Source organism: Chlorocebus sabaeus, chromosome 8 (genome assembly GCF_047675955.1).
Source record: "Chlorocebus sabaeus isolate Y175 chromosome 8, mChlSab1.0.hap1, whole genome shotgun sequence".
NCBI lineage: Eukaryota > Metazoa > Chordata > Mammalia > Primates > Cercopithecidae > Chlorocebus > Chlorocebus sabaeus.
The window spans coordinates 96,172,810-96,187,532 of record NC_132911.1 but is presented as its reverse complement, the minus strand read 5'-3'; the positions used below and the strand labels follow the sequence as shown (position 1 = coordinate 96,187,532).

At 37.9% G+C, this 14,723-nt stretch overlaps 1 long non-coding RNA gene across 1 annotated transcript in view; it reads left to right on the top strand.

Moving 5' to 3' along the window:
• Positions 1–14,404, top strand: part of LOC103237121 (uncharacterized) — a 250,174-nt gene extending 235,770 nt beyond the window's left edge. The window contains exons 3-5 of the long non-coding RNA XR_498555.3: positions 7,397–7,461; positions 9,276–9,313; positions 12,800–14,404. This is a non-coding gene — a long non-coding RNA (uncharacterized lncRNA). The remainder of the gene's footprint in view (positions 1–7,396; positions 7,462–9,275; positions 9,314–12,799) is intronic.
• The last annotated feature ends 319 nt before the right edge of the window (positions 14,405–14,723 follow it).

Sequence of the window (14,723 nt, the reverse complement as noted above, 5' to 3'; positions counted from 1 at the left end):
ATAGCATGTGTGGGTCATGGAAGCCTGAGAGAAATGATATGTTTGGAGGCTTGCAGAGAGATGAGGGTGAACAAATCAGTGGAGGCCAGCTCATGGAAGTTCTTGAACACTATGTAAAGAAATTTTCATAGGATTTTTTCTTCCTGTGGGAATGAAGAGATTCTGAACAAATTTTAAGCACAGAATAACATTGTATTTTGAGGCTAGAAAAAAATACTTCTAGTGAGTCCTTGAAGAAAGATAGAATTAGGATGCACAGAAAAGACGGATCATGGAAGACTTAGTACACCCTTAATTGTTTTTCATGAGACCACAGAGAGCTACTGAAATGTTTGAGGGAGAAGAGTAATCTAATTAGATTTGCATTTTAGAAAGATTATTCTGGTGACAATGAGAAGGATGTGTTGAAAGTGGCAAAACCGGAGCGGGGAATGAATAAAGAGACTTGAAGTGGCAGTGGTGAAGATGCTGGGGACAGATACCTGAACTATTTGTGAGATAAAATCTATAGGACTTGGTGTTGGTGGTATGTCAGTGTAAGTGAGAGATTGACATGTTGGATGACTCAGCATCCCCTAGATTTGAAAAATGTATTGCAGATTTTTCAAATCCAGGGGATGCTATATAGAAAACATAGGCTCCAATTTTGAGGGGCAAGAGTATGGGTTTCTTTTTAGATATGTATGGTTCAATCCAACTTGGAAAATTAGGTTGCTATCTGATTAGTCAGGGTTCTCTAGAGGGACAGGACTAATAGCATAGATGTATATATGAAAGGGAGTTTATTAAGGAGTGTTGACTCACATGATTACAAGGTGAGGTCCCACAATAGACCATATGCAAGCTGAAAAGCAAGGAAGTCAGTCCAAGTTCCAAAACCTCAGAAGTAGGGAAGACAACAGTGCAGCCTTAAGTCTGTGGCCAAAGGCCTGAAAGCTGCTGGCAAACCACTGGTGTAGGTCCAAGAGTCCAAAAGCTGAACAACTTGGAATCTGATGTTCGAGGGCAGGAAACATCCAGCATGGGAGGAAGATGGAGGTCAGAGGACTTAGCCAGTCCAGTACTTCCATGTCCCTCTGCCTGCTTTTATTCTGGCTGCGCTGGCAGCTGATTAGATGGTGCCCACCCAGATTGAGGGTGGATCTGTCTCTCCCAGTCCACTGACTCAAATGTTAATCTTCGGCAACAACTTCACAGACACACCCAGAAACAATACTTTGCTTCCTTCAATCCAATCAAGTTGACACTTAATATTCACCATCACACTCTCTGTTAGGCAGATCCAAATTTGCCACAAAGCTGATAAACTTTAAGCTTCTGGGCTCCTCACTGTACAGGTTCCTTCCAAGGTTTCCAAAGCTAAGCTAACAAATTTGTTCTCATACTTTTACTTTTTATAAAGAAAGCCCCGTAAGTATAAGCCTTAGGCTCCACAAACCTGGATTTTCCCCTCCTATGAAGTGAATGACCATGTAAGTCTAAGCCTATGAAGAGAGATCAGGGTATACAGCAGCATGTAGAGAGTGAAAAGAGAGATTGGTGGGAATGTTATGGTGCTGGTGGTTGCTTGACATAAATGAGCTAACATAGGCAATTTAACTATTTGCTGTAAAAGTTTTTGTTTTGATTAATAATTGATATACACAAAGTCAAAGCATTCAGTGCTACTGATCTTTACCTTATTTTCACAAATTCTTTCTGGAATGTTATAAAAGGATCACTGAATTTATGAGTAATTAGATTAGAGGAACTTTAGGGTTCCTTGGAGCTTGAGAATTCCATGATTGGCATAGTAACACTGTGGTTACATCCTGTGGCCCAGTCATCCCAAACGGAAACATTAGGCTGTCTGGTCTTTTCCCAGCATACTTCACAGAAACCTACTCATCTTTATTACTGAGTTTTCCCTGATCCTATTTTACCCTGGAGAACTAGCATTTTCTCCTTCATGCCTCTATACTTATTGCTAGCATATTAATTATAACATTTTACTACTCTTAAATTATATATCCCTCAATTATATAAAACAGGGGTCAGCAAACTACAGCCCAGGGGCAAAATGCAGTCCACCACCTGTTTCTGTAAATACAATTTTGTGGGAAGACAGTCGCATCAGTTCAGTTATGTATTTATGTATTTTCTAAGGCTGCTTTTGTACTATATAGATGAAGTTGAGTGCTTGTAATGGAGAATATTGTAAATATTGTAAAATATTTACAGTACAGTCCTTTACAGAAAATGCTTGCTGACTCCTGAAATAGAGGGTTCTTTAGAAGAAATGAACAGGACATATTCTTTTTCTGTATCCTCAATACTTAGCAAAGCACCTGGAATAAGGGATATACTCAATAAATATGTGTTGTGTGGATGAGTAAAACATACAATTACACTACTATCATTATCCTTCTCATCACATTGTACATTCAGTTATATACTGCTGTAAATTAAAAAAAAGTTTTAAGATAATCAAAGATGTTTCCAGGAAGGGAAGTCTACCTCACTGAATTCGTTTTGTTGGAAACTTTGAAGACTCAATATTAAGTAACGGAGTCAGGCCTGATGGTCTCCAGAAAGCAAGAAGAATGTAAACAGCATAAGAGATGGGGTCAGTACATGCAGAATGAATAGGGCATTTTCATTCTTTCTCATCCCCCCCCATCTTTTTTTCAGTCAGGAATTAATAATTATACACACTACAACTTGATTTCTACCTGTTTATCCTCAAGAGAATAAAAGAGGAGAGGGAGAATTTTAAGACATTAACAAAACACCTTCTAAATGATAGACTACTGTAGTAGATTTCATGATCAGATTTATGGGTTTGTTTGTTTTTTTCCTACAGAAATCCAGAAGTGTCATGTAAACTAATAAAGTCTTCTATTTATCAACACATTTTTCTATTTAGTGTCCTGACTTCTGAAGAAATGCAGACACAGGCACAGGAACTTGTCAGTATTTTACTGCCTGTTTGTCCATTTGGAACACGAACAATAAATGGAATTAAAATATAAACATCAACTGTATTTTCCTCTGTGGAACTACAGTCTCCAAGCTCACAATGCCAATAATGTTGACATAATTAGATAATAATTAGAACAATTTTAGAATTAAAATATGCTGGCTTCTTTGTTGATTGCAAAGATTATATTTTGCATAAACAAGATAGATGGAAACTATTCCTTTTAAGTTCATAAATCACAAAATTGATAGTCAATTTATTAATAAAAACCCAACTCAGTCTCTGCAGAAATTCATCTATCTCCCGGATACAGATGTATAATACTGTTCTAACACTTATATATCAAGATAAAGATTACAAAGATTCTAGTCAACATTATCAAGTATATGGATCCATGGAGGTCCAAATGTTTAAAGCTCCAAGTTTTGAGGATAAACAGAGGCAAAATTATTCTTCAGAAAAAAAGCCTTATGACTACACTGAGTCCCTTTCTGACTCCTTAGTAATGACTTAGGGATTGTGGTAGATTATTTGCAAAGTCCCTTTCTTCTTAAACATGTGACTCTAGCTTTGCCACCTCTCTAATCATTGAGTAGAGTCTATTTCCCCTCCTCTTGAATCTGGGCTGGGTTTGTGACTTCTTTGATTAATGGAATGTGGTAGAAGTGACTTCCAAACCTCCGCCTGAAAAGATCCTGTACCTTCTACCCTTTCTGCCTTGGAACCTGGGACCACTATGCTGTGACGACTCCAGGGATGTGAGGTCATGTGGAGAGAGTCCCAACCATTACAACCATCCCAGCCATTTAGCCAGATTGCCCCCACTGACTCTGTTACTGGTGTTCTTGTAATCTCCCAGGATAGAAATCAAGAGAGATCACCAGCCATAGCAGCAAAGAAAAAGAGAAAGCTTCATTTAGCTGGTGTGCAGGGAAAAGCAGCACCATGAAAGGTAAAGGGAGGGTTGTGTCCTGAAGGTAGAATGTATGTTACTTTTATAGGACCTATTCTACAGAAAACGATTTCATTGGGGCATGAATAGGAGAGATTTCTCTAGCACTTGCACAGTGGCTTTACATGCTTCTTCATACAATTCATATAACGTTAACGTTTTAAACTTCCAGCTCTGAGCATGATTTTTAGCATCAAAATGAGAAAAAAAGATCACTATGAGTTGAAACTTAAGCCTAGCTGTGCATTCAGGGCCTCAGTGAAGTCCCTAGCCCCAAAACCAGGAACTTGTGGTTAATAGTCTCTTGGGCCTTTGATGCTGATTGGCTGTAGAGGAAGTAAGATACAGCTTGAGTTAAGGGGCGTTTGTTCTTTTTCTCTAGACAATATAAAAACAGAAAACCAGCCAGCTTGTCTGTCTCAACTGTAGCCCATGTATGAACTAGGCAATTACAGCAAAAGAACTACCCAATCAATACAAGCAATAATTTGTTAACATTTTAAGACACCATGACTTGGGTTGGTTTGTTATGCAGCAAGAGATAACTGTTACAAAGGTCAAGCATATTACAGAAAATACAGAGAAGGATTTTACTATTTACTCAATGATTACCCAGCGATAGTGGTGGAAGCAACTGCAACACTCACTTTTACTGCCGTATATTCATATTACTTTTAAGTCCCAAAATACCATTATTCTTGTTAGTGCCATGTTATATTTTCTGTATATTGAAAAATCTAAAACCCAAATTATGTATGTGTTGAGCCTTACCCACAGAATCAATGCTACAGTAATGTTTTCATTCCAAGAAATTTGTCCTCATTTTGAAAATATCCTGAACATATCAAATAAACGGATCCATGGATTCCTCATGTGTTGAAAATCTTTTCAGGTTATCTTATTATTTTAATTTCAATTTCTTAGGTTAATTGGGAATCTTTCATGTTTATAGTTCATTTTTATTTCCCCAGAGTTAATTTGGGCCATCATCAATTCCAAGGTCTCTGATGGAGAGGTTTTAGCATGGAGGTGGGAGAGAATACTTAAAGCAGGAGGGAAAATATGTTTGGGGAGTTAGGAGAGGAGGAACATGGAGATGAAGTCTCCTGGGCCCAATTCTCAACCTTCTCATGAGGTCCAAAATCTTCCTTTACTCCAGAGCTGAATTCCCTCAGGGCCCTTCCACTTCACTTACTTTTTTTTGGATTTGCATAACTTCAACTTCTCTTTTAGATTCAGAAGTTATGTGTATAGGTTTGTTACATGGGTATGTTGTTTGGAATACCAATCCTGTTACCCAGGTGATGAGCATAGTACCCAATAGGTAGTTTTTCAACTCACACCCTCCTCTTTCCCTTCCTTCTCTAGTAGTCCCCATGTCTATTGTTCCCATCTTTATGTCCACATGTACCCGATGACTAGCTCCCACATATAAGTGAGAACATGCAGTATTTGATTTTCTGTTCCTCTATTAATTTGCTTAGGATTACCCAAAGGAAAGCTAATTGTTCTACCAAAAAGACACACGTGGTTGTGTGTTCATCACAGCACTATTCACAAACCAAAAATGGAATCAAACTACGTGCCCATCAACAGTGAATGGGTTAAAGAAAGTGTGGTAAAAATTAGCTGGGCGTGGTGGTGGGCACCTGTAGTCCCAGCCACTCAGGAGGCTGAGGCAGGAGAATGGCGTGAACCCGGGAGGTGGAGATTGCAGTGAGCAGAGATAGTGCACTGCACTCCAGCCTGGGCAACAGAGCGAGACTCCGTCTCAAAAAAAAAAAAAAAAAAAGTGTGGTGCATATACACCATGGAATACTATGCAGCCATTAAAAAGAACAAAATCATGTCCTTTCACTTGCTTTTTCCTGTTAGAGCCTGGTTCTGGTTTTTAGGGCCTCACTCATTCCTCTATTAATAATATTTATCTTGACCAAAACACACTTCCTTGGTCATCCTCTCTGACTAAGCTGTGGTCAGTCAGGCGACTCAGGCCTCAAAGACTGTGCCCTGGACAGACCCCTTATCAAGTGCAATAGTAACTGAGAAATCACAGTTGAAAATGATGGAGATTCTATTTGATTTTTTTTTTTCTTTTGCTATTTTAGTATTGGATAAATAAATACGAAAATACTGAAGTGCTTATTTTGCTCCAATATTGAAATCACAATGTGAGAACTTGTTCACTACTGCCAAGAGCTGAGTTTGATTTTGATTTCAAGATTTGCCACTTCCATAGTCCTCTAGCTCACCTCTAGATGCAGCCTCTGGCTTGTTTCCTCACCAGCCAGCTACATTACCACTGATCACCATTTCATACTTAATCCTTTGAGGGATCCATGACCTTCATTCGGCCTCACCTGTGGGAAGGGACATTCCCATTATTACTGGCTGAGGCATGAGCCAATCCTCCAGGCTCTGTGAGGCCCCACTGTGACCTTTGACTTCATGTCATTTGGGTTTATGCAGCACCCTTACTTCTGCTTGGCCAAGAGTGTCTCAGTGTGTCTTTTATTCCTACAGCCCCATCAGCTCCAAAATAATAATAGCAATTATGTTTTGAGCACTTAATATGCAAAAGGCATTGTTATAAGAATTTTATAAGTTTTCATTCATTAAATGGTCACATTATTATCATGATCATCTTGTTGTTAACCCTTAAGTCCTGTTAAGAGTTGTGTTTAGTGTGGCGATGTGTTTAGTCACTACTCTCGATAATATGAAACAACTTAACACCAATTTTTTTCTGTCTTGGGGCTTTATCCAAATTTCCAAACACTTATTACAGAAGCTTAAGAAATATTTTATCCCTTCCACAGCTTTGTAGAGAATTGCAACACACACACACATTAGCATAGTAAATCTTGATAAGTTTATAATTATTTTTGAAACTTACTTAATCTTATTTAATCCAATATTTCCTAACATTGTTAACTGCGGAAACTTTCCCCTGTAGTAGTTAACAGTTCTGCAGAACATTTTAGAAATGGTAACACAAGTATAAACAACAAAACAGTGAGATTCTGATACCAACTTCCAGTTCCTCCTTACCAAGACTTTGTGAAAACTCTTCAGCTCATCTGGCAAAACGAACAGGTTATGTTCTGGTTCTTTCTGGGTGTTCTTTTTAATATCTCACACTTTTCCAGGCTTTTGCTGGTTTGTAATTGAAAGTCACTTTTTCCTATGGAGGCCCTTAATCTTATGTTTCTGCATAACTTATTAAAAGGTTATTTTAAGGGCATGAACGAGGGGCCTCTTAAAGTCTCACTCTTCTTACTGCCCAGAGGTAGTTGGGCTCTGTTTGTTGTATGCTGCCTCTTTTTTTCTAATTAGAGTGATCTGTTTGTTATCTACTGTCTGGGTTCTGGGTGATCTGTTTTCTCTCTTTGTGAAGCAGGGAGGGTGGAGTTTTTAAATATCCTTTTGGCAGGAAGCATAACTTTCTGATATGAATCTAAACTGGGAAATCAATCTCTCCTCAGGCAAAGACACAGATACCAGGACACTTCCTTTTGAACACTTGGCTGCAGAAGTTAAGAGACGTGGGGTAAGGAGATGAAAGATCTATTCCCAATACTCCTAATGATTTTTTTGTGTGTTTGAGAACAGAATATCTGGAAAACATGTTATATGTATGAAGTTCTTCATTGTCCAACAGCAATCTCTTACAGATATAGGTCAAATTGATATCTAAAGACATTGGTGCTTGATAGAGTGCCAGAACAAAAAACCAGGAGAACCATTACCAAGTCATTTGACAAAAACAGCTCCTGGTATTCTAATCTTACTCTGTGAATTTTGTGGTAGTCAATTTAATGCTATTTTGATTTACTTAGCACTGAGGATGGTACTGCCTATATGTAGATCTGGGTTAGCTGACATTTCCTAAAGCAATATGAAATCACGAAAGAAAAAAAATTGTATTATTATTATTATTTGTATTAGCCACTTGAGGTATTCTTCTAAAATAACATTCTAAGATAGCATTGCCCAAAAGAAGTTTCTGAAATGATGGAAATGTTCTGTAATCTGCACTGTCCAATATGGTAGCCAACAGCCACGTGTAGCTGTAAAGCATTTGAAATTTGGCTAGTATGGTAGAAGAGCTGAATTTTAAATTTCATTTAATTTTCATTCAGTTTAAATTTAAATAGCTACATTTGTCTAGTGGCTACTGTACTGGGCTGTGATGCTCTAAGAAGCTTGCTCTATAGTTAGCCAATAGAAGTATCAAATCAAAAGGATCTTTGCTTTTGTTTTCTGAAATTAAGTGAAAAACACACAGATCATAATCTGTAGTCTGCCATCTATGTTTCTACTTTTGTAATGTTCATGTGTGAGTTAGTCATGTAAGAGACATAGCAATGTAGGACATTAAACATATTGAGTCTCTAGGAGGCACCTTGCCTGGTACTAGGTGTAGGAGAAGATAGCAGAAATCACACTAGACAAGGTTGTGAAAAGTAATTTATAGTATCTGGGATAAATTGATCATGGAATAAGAAACAAAACAAACAATTAGGCAACATAGTAATTAGTGCACTGAAGGAGAATGTTAAGTATTCACAAGCCAAAATATTTAAATGAGGTGGGTTTTCTTTTACTGACAACAAAACAAACAAAAAAACATAAAGCTAGTAAGGAAATCTTAATCTTGGATTTGTTTGGTGATGATCTCTTGTCACTTTTCTTCTGCCTTACCACCAGAGTTCAGCATCCAGATCTCGACTGAATACATTCTGAGTCCTACTGGATTCAGAAGCTTAAGCATTCAACAAAAATAATGCATTCCCAAATACTCCTAAAACTTAACTTTAGTCTGGGTTGGCTCGGGTTTAACTTTTAGTCATTTGGTTTTTCGTAACTTTAGCACACAGAAAAACAAAATTGAAATGTCAATAAAAAAATATACTGCCAAATACATTGGAACATTAAAAAGGCCACACGGGAGATTTTGACAACTAGTGATAAGTTAAATTTAAAGTGACATAAGTACATACAGTTGGCTAAAGTAAGTATAATTTACTTGTCAATATAACAGCCTTTAAAAAGATCACAAAATCAGGAGGTTATAAACCATTACATGAAGATTGAGTTATAATATTCTTTCCAAACGTTACCAGAGTAAATTGAATTGGATGAAGCAAAGAAATGTACAGATGAAAAAAAAAAAAAGAAGATGAAGAAAAAGTAAAATGTAATACAGGAGGAATAAAGTAGTTGAAAAAATTAGAGTGAAATAGCCTGACTCCAGTGGGAAATGGATTCTTTAATGTGATATAACCATAATCTGATTTTGGTTTTAAATGCAAAGTAAAAATATGAAAAAAGCATCGATATCATAATATGTTCTCTTTGCAGATACGCGAATTGATTCTTACATGATATGAGAGATACAGGTGAGTCAAAAGACTGCAGAGCTTCCAGTTTTATCTCCTCAGCCTGTTATTAACCAATCATTTTTTAAAGGTCCAACATTAAATGGATACCAAAAACCTAGTTTAATTCATTTTGCTCTGAATGACATTTTACAAATTTAAAGTTCTCTAGCTTTAAGTGTTTTTCTTATGCTTTAGTCTAAACATTATTTGATTTTACTTTTTCTTATTTAATTATCTTAGTACACCCCTTAATGTGTGTATGTTAAAATACTTAGAAGAATCACTTAATTTCTTCATTAGTCTATTTTCTGTTTCCTTAATACATTTTATTTATTTTCCCACTCAGACTTTGTCTCAAATTATTCCCTTATTATCTTTTACTGACTGATATGTAAGACGCTGGCTATAATATTTTAAATCATTTTCAGTAAGTCCCGCTCTACATATGCAAAATGATGTGGGAACTTGACATCCCATACTTGCTTAAATACTCAAGATTTATTTGATCTGTTTGTCCCTCCTCAGCAATTGCCTCAGTTTACCCTACCCATTTTTTGGTTACCTGAAACCCTCCCACAAGCATCCCTACAGACAGATTGCTTGGTCAGGGGTGCCCTGAATGAAGTTAGATGTATTTGCCTACCTAGTCCCCAGTACATGAGAAGATGACATATGATTCTCATCTTACAAAAGAAGAGTGATGTCAGTCCAGGTTATCATGAGTTGAGTCTGGATGTAAAACTTGAAGTCATCCTGGAACCTAGAGATAAGCTATCTCTGACCTTGAAGACTTGCAACTTTTGAGTACGTTATTCAGCTATGGAGGTCACAGCAGGCATGAACTACAGGTGGCTAATAGCCTATGTAATTTTGGTGTGTATACAAATTATTGTCATTTATAGGGTACTGTAAAAAAAAAATACCAAAAACGTCTTTATTGCTGATGGTTTTTTTTTTTTTTTTTTTTTTTTTTTTTGAGACGGCATCTTGCTTTGTCACCCAGGCTGGAGCGCAGTGGCACAATCTCGGCTCACTGCAAGCTCTGCCTCCCAGGTTCCCACCATTCTCCTGCCTCAGGCTCCCGAGTAGCTGGGACTGCATGCTCCGGCCACCACACCCAGCTAATTTTTTCTATTTTTAGTAGAGGTGGGGTTTCACCATGTTAGCCAGGATGGTCTCAATCTCCTGACCTCGTGATCTGCCCATCTCGGCCTCCCAAAGTGCTGGGATTACAAGCGTGAGCCACCGTGCCTGGCTGCTTATTTGTTTTGTTTTGTTTTAAGAAAAATCTAAATGTGTTGCATGTTGGGGTAATTTGTTTTATGGGTTTCTTAGGTTTTATGTTCATACTTTATAGCCTGGAATCCCTAAAACATACACTATTATATAAACTTAGCTCTATGTATAAACTGTCATTACTCAACTACTTGAAAATATTTTAAGCTGTGATGGTTTTCATTTTGGTCTTTTCTCAAAGCAGATTCAAATATAATTTTCTGCCTATGCCAATCTTTGGACATTTTAGCACTGCTGCCATATAAGAACTTCCTTCCTCTTAACTGGCTATAAATTATTAGCCTATTAATTGGGCATTACAAAGTAAAGAAGTTTCTTTAGTTAAAAATACACATCTTGTTGAAACACAGACACAAGAATGATTCATTTGAATACTACTAACAATTGCCCCTTCCACACACACATTGAAAGCTATGTCCTTACTCTCTAACTTAAATGTGAGTGAGAATTAAAATGTAATATTAAAAGTTGACCAAAACTTGTATTTCTGTAAAGTATTTAAGTCCCGAACACCAGAAAAATATATAACTAAAGTGGCATATATTTCATACATTATAATAAAAATTTATTTTTTCAGGTATCAGTAGAAAACAGCAAATGTATACTTCATACAAATGTAAATTAAAATTATAGCCATTCTTTCACCACAGGAAAAATGTCTGAAGGATATTTTCAATCATGAAGTGTGTGGGTACACACACTTGGGAATTAACCATCTGGCACATAATATCCTTACAGGTTTGAAAGAAAAATAAGTTCTTCTGAAAGAAACACTTTCCATTCACTACGCAGAACAGTCATTAATCGAACACTCACTGTTGAGTTGAAGCACAAGGAAATAAGATCTGCGGCACCGAAGCAGCTCATCCTTAAAAAGTTATTAGAGCCCCAGTGACATTGATAAAAGACCACTCAACAATTTTTTGCCAAACCAAAGACTCAACGACAAAAAACAACATCTGTGTACAAAAAACCGGTTCCAATCCTGGGCATCTGCAGGAGTTTACACTCCAGATCTGTTTATCTATATACTTATAATAACATTCCATAGATTAACCACTGCTCCTCCACCCACAGATCTAGTTTTGGAAGATGATGGTACACTGAATAAACCTGAAATGCACCTGTGCTGATATGTAGTCCAATTTCATTTGTCTCTGTGATACTACAGAACCACCAAAATAGTAACCCAAGACCTTCTTACCCCAAATAAATGGGACAAGTAGTTAAATGTTAAGAACAAAAATGTTGGTAAAAGTAAAATTATTTACCCTAATATTCCCACACTAAGACAGTACACTATAACTTCAAGCCGTATAAATTGTATATACCTCATTAACAAAGAATCATACAAACTAAATATTTGTTCTCTTACAAAATCAATTCTTATCACTCTCTTAGGGGATCACAGTAGTACAGGAGGATGTTTTCATTTGTTGGGTAAGCATTACTTGAGTGCCTCCTATGGATTCACGTTTCTATTTGAGGCTTAACAAAACACAAAGGAAGTAAAGGATGTTGCTCAGGAATTCAGAGTGTAATTAGGGCAAAAAGCTACACACACGTGAGTCAACTTGTAAATAATTCTTAGGCTACAGATATGTTTATGAGATTATTCTGGAAAAATCTTAAAACCACTCTAAAGTAAATTTAATCAAGAAATGTTTCTTGTACCAGATAAAACTTAATACATGAGTTTGAAAGAAAAGGAGGCTTTGCATTGAAGGGGAAGAAATGGAAAAACAGTGTAAAAGAAGAAGAAATGACAGGAGGGAGGGGAGAAGAAAAATGTTTCCTTGCTAGACTAGAAGGCCCCATGAGAAAGCAGTGAGAGATGAATTGTGAAAGATACATTGAGGCTAATGGAGATCCTTGGATATTGAAGTATAGGGTTTGAAGCAATAGGAAGATACTGTACATTTTTCTTTTTCAGAAAACAGAAATATTTAATCCTTTTTCCACAAATTAGAACTTGCTTTATCCTCAGAGCATAGCTTGATATGTATACATATGCACTTACAATTTGTTTCACGAAGTGTTAGTTAGACTGATATTGCAGTGCAGGACTTGGGAGCAGATCATTGCAGGAGAAAAAGATGTGAAAAAAGTCACACTTCTGACTGGGTCATCTGGAAATTCAACATTTTTCTAATTCTATCTTGTTACTTATTACTTCAAATTATTCTTTATCATAATCTTTCTTTTCAGGGGAGAGAATTATGAGAAGTGCTGCCATGAATTTTGCTTTCCCACCATCAGTGCAAGAGCCCAAAATGTTCTCAATCAAATCTGCTCACCCACTTCCAGAAACACGTCCGCGAGGGTGATCAATCCATCTCCTGAAATTTCCGTTTCTCTCAATACACTGTGCTGCCAAATTCTCTGAAGTCCCTGAACCTCAAAATTCCAAATATCAAAGTCAGTGCCAGGAGTGAAACCTGAAAGATAAAAGCAGAGAAGTTCCCCTCTGCCATCCCTGGGTTTCCTCTTCTCAATAATAATAATTATAACAACAGTAATTTAAAAAAATTACTGGTTCTCTGTAATTACGGAAAAAGAAAGACTTTTTGCCAAGATCGTCTCCTCTCCTTTCCTCGCTCCTGCTCCCCCATTCTTTGCCAACAAGGTCTTCCCTCCCACCTGAGGGCTGGACCCCGTGTGATTCCCGTGACGCGCTGCTTCTCCTGAGCACTCTACGGCTGCCCTCTAGGCAAAGCCAGCACCGGTCAGATGGGGAGAAACCAGAGACAGGATGGTGCTCGCGCACGCAGGAGGTCTCAGCGGAACCTGCGTGAGAACTTGTGAGTGACCTCCAGGGCATCCTAATTCTTGATCACTCATCACCACCTCACTTCTGTTCCTCTCCCCAACCCTGACCTTCGACACTGGGGGGTCTGAGTGAAGGGGGACCTGCCTGGAATCAGGGCCCAGGAAAGGAGGGGAGAAAGGGGCTCTTTCACAGTCTGTGATTCAATCTCAGCATGTCCAAGGACTACACTGGAGGCTTTCCACCGCTATCCCAGTCGGTTCCAACAAAGATAAAAAATGAATGTTCCCTATTTTCTTGTGTAATTCCAGTCACCAGAAGAAAGTTACAGACCATGAACTGCAGACTCAGGACGATAAATTGGCAAAGCAGCACTGTGATGAAAGAGCTCCTGGCAGCAGTGTAAATACTGCAGCCCAGTAGAAAGAGTCTAAGACGAGGAGGCATGAGGACAAGATGATCTGTAATTGCCCTTGTTCGAATGGGTGAGATCTCGCCGTTCCCATACATTCACAGAGGAACCCACAGAGTGAACTGTACACCAAGTGAGCAGAGGAAAAGCAGGATTATCACAGGAAGGGTAAACAGGCCCCTCCCTAACCTGGAGTACCCTCACAACATTTGCTCAGCAATTTATGTCAAGTCTGCTTTTAATCCTGCTGTAGATACCTGAATGAGCCCACTATCCCAGTCACGTCCTGAACCCAAAGAATTCATCTAGGCTCATACGCTGCCCTATTGACATTGATGCTCTTTTCCTGGGTCCCCCACATCATCTCTCCAATTTGTGTGACCATCCCACACCCCACCACCATTTTTAGTTTTTATGTTAGCTCTCATTCTGACCGGCACTGTGGGTTAATGTTTTAATTTTTATCTTACCATCCCAACTCCTACCTCAAAGCCTTTCTCCTAGTTGGAATCTAGCCTCGAGTCCTAAGGTGCCATCCACCCTTGAGATTCACATCCTTGTCTGTTTTGTGTCCAATTATATCTTCTATTCATTTGACTTCACATGAATAATTAAAATCAGAATTTGAATGGTCTCTGCTACTAAATCTACTTTTTAAAGTATATGTATTTCAGGAATCACGCTAACTTCCTATGTACTCAAACTGGAGAAGTCTTATACTGCTTCCAGAGCCAAATGTATTAGATCACAAAAACTTTGGCAAAGCCCTTGGCTTTTGGAATTCAGGTTAGTGCCTGTGACAATTCCTTCGCAAGTTAAGATTGGAGAGTTTGCTAAACACACGAAAGACTGAAATTATCTCCATAGCCACTTCCTTGATACTCCATTCTGTGTTAATCTGAAAGACAGTCTCTTTAAGTCCAAATTTCTAAGGAAAGATTCTTTGAGCAAGA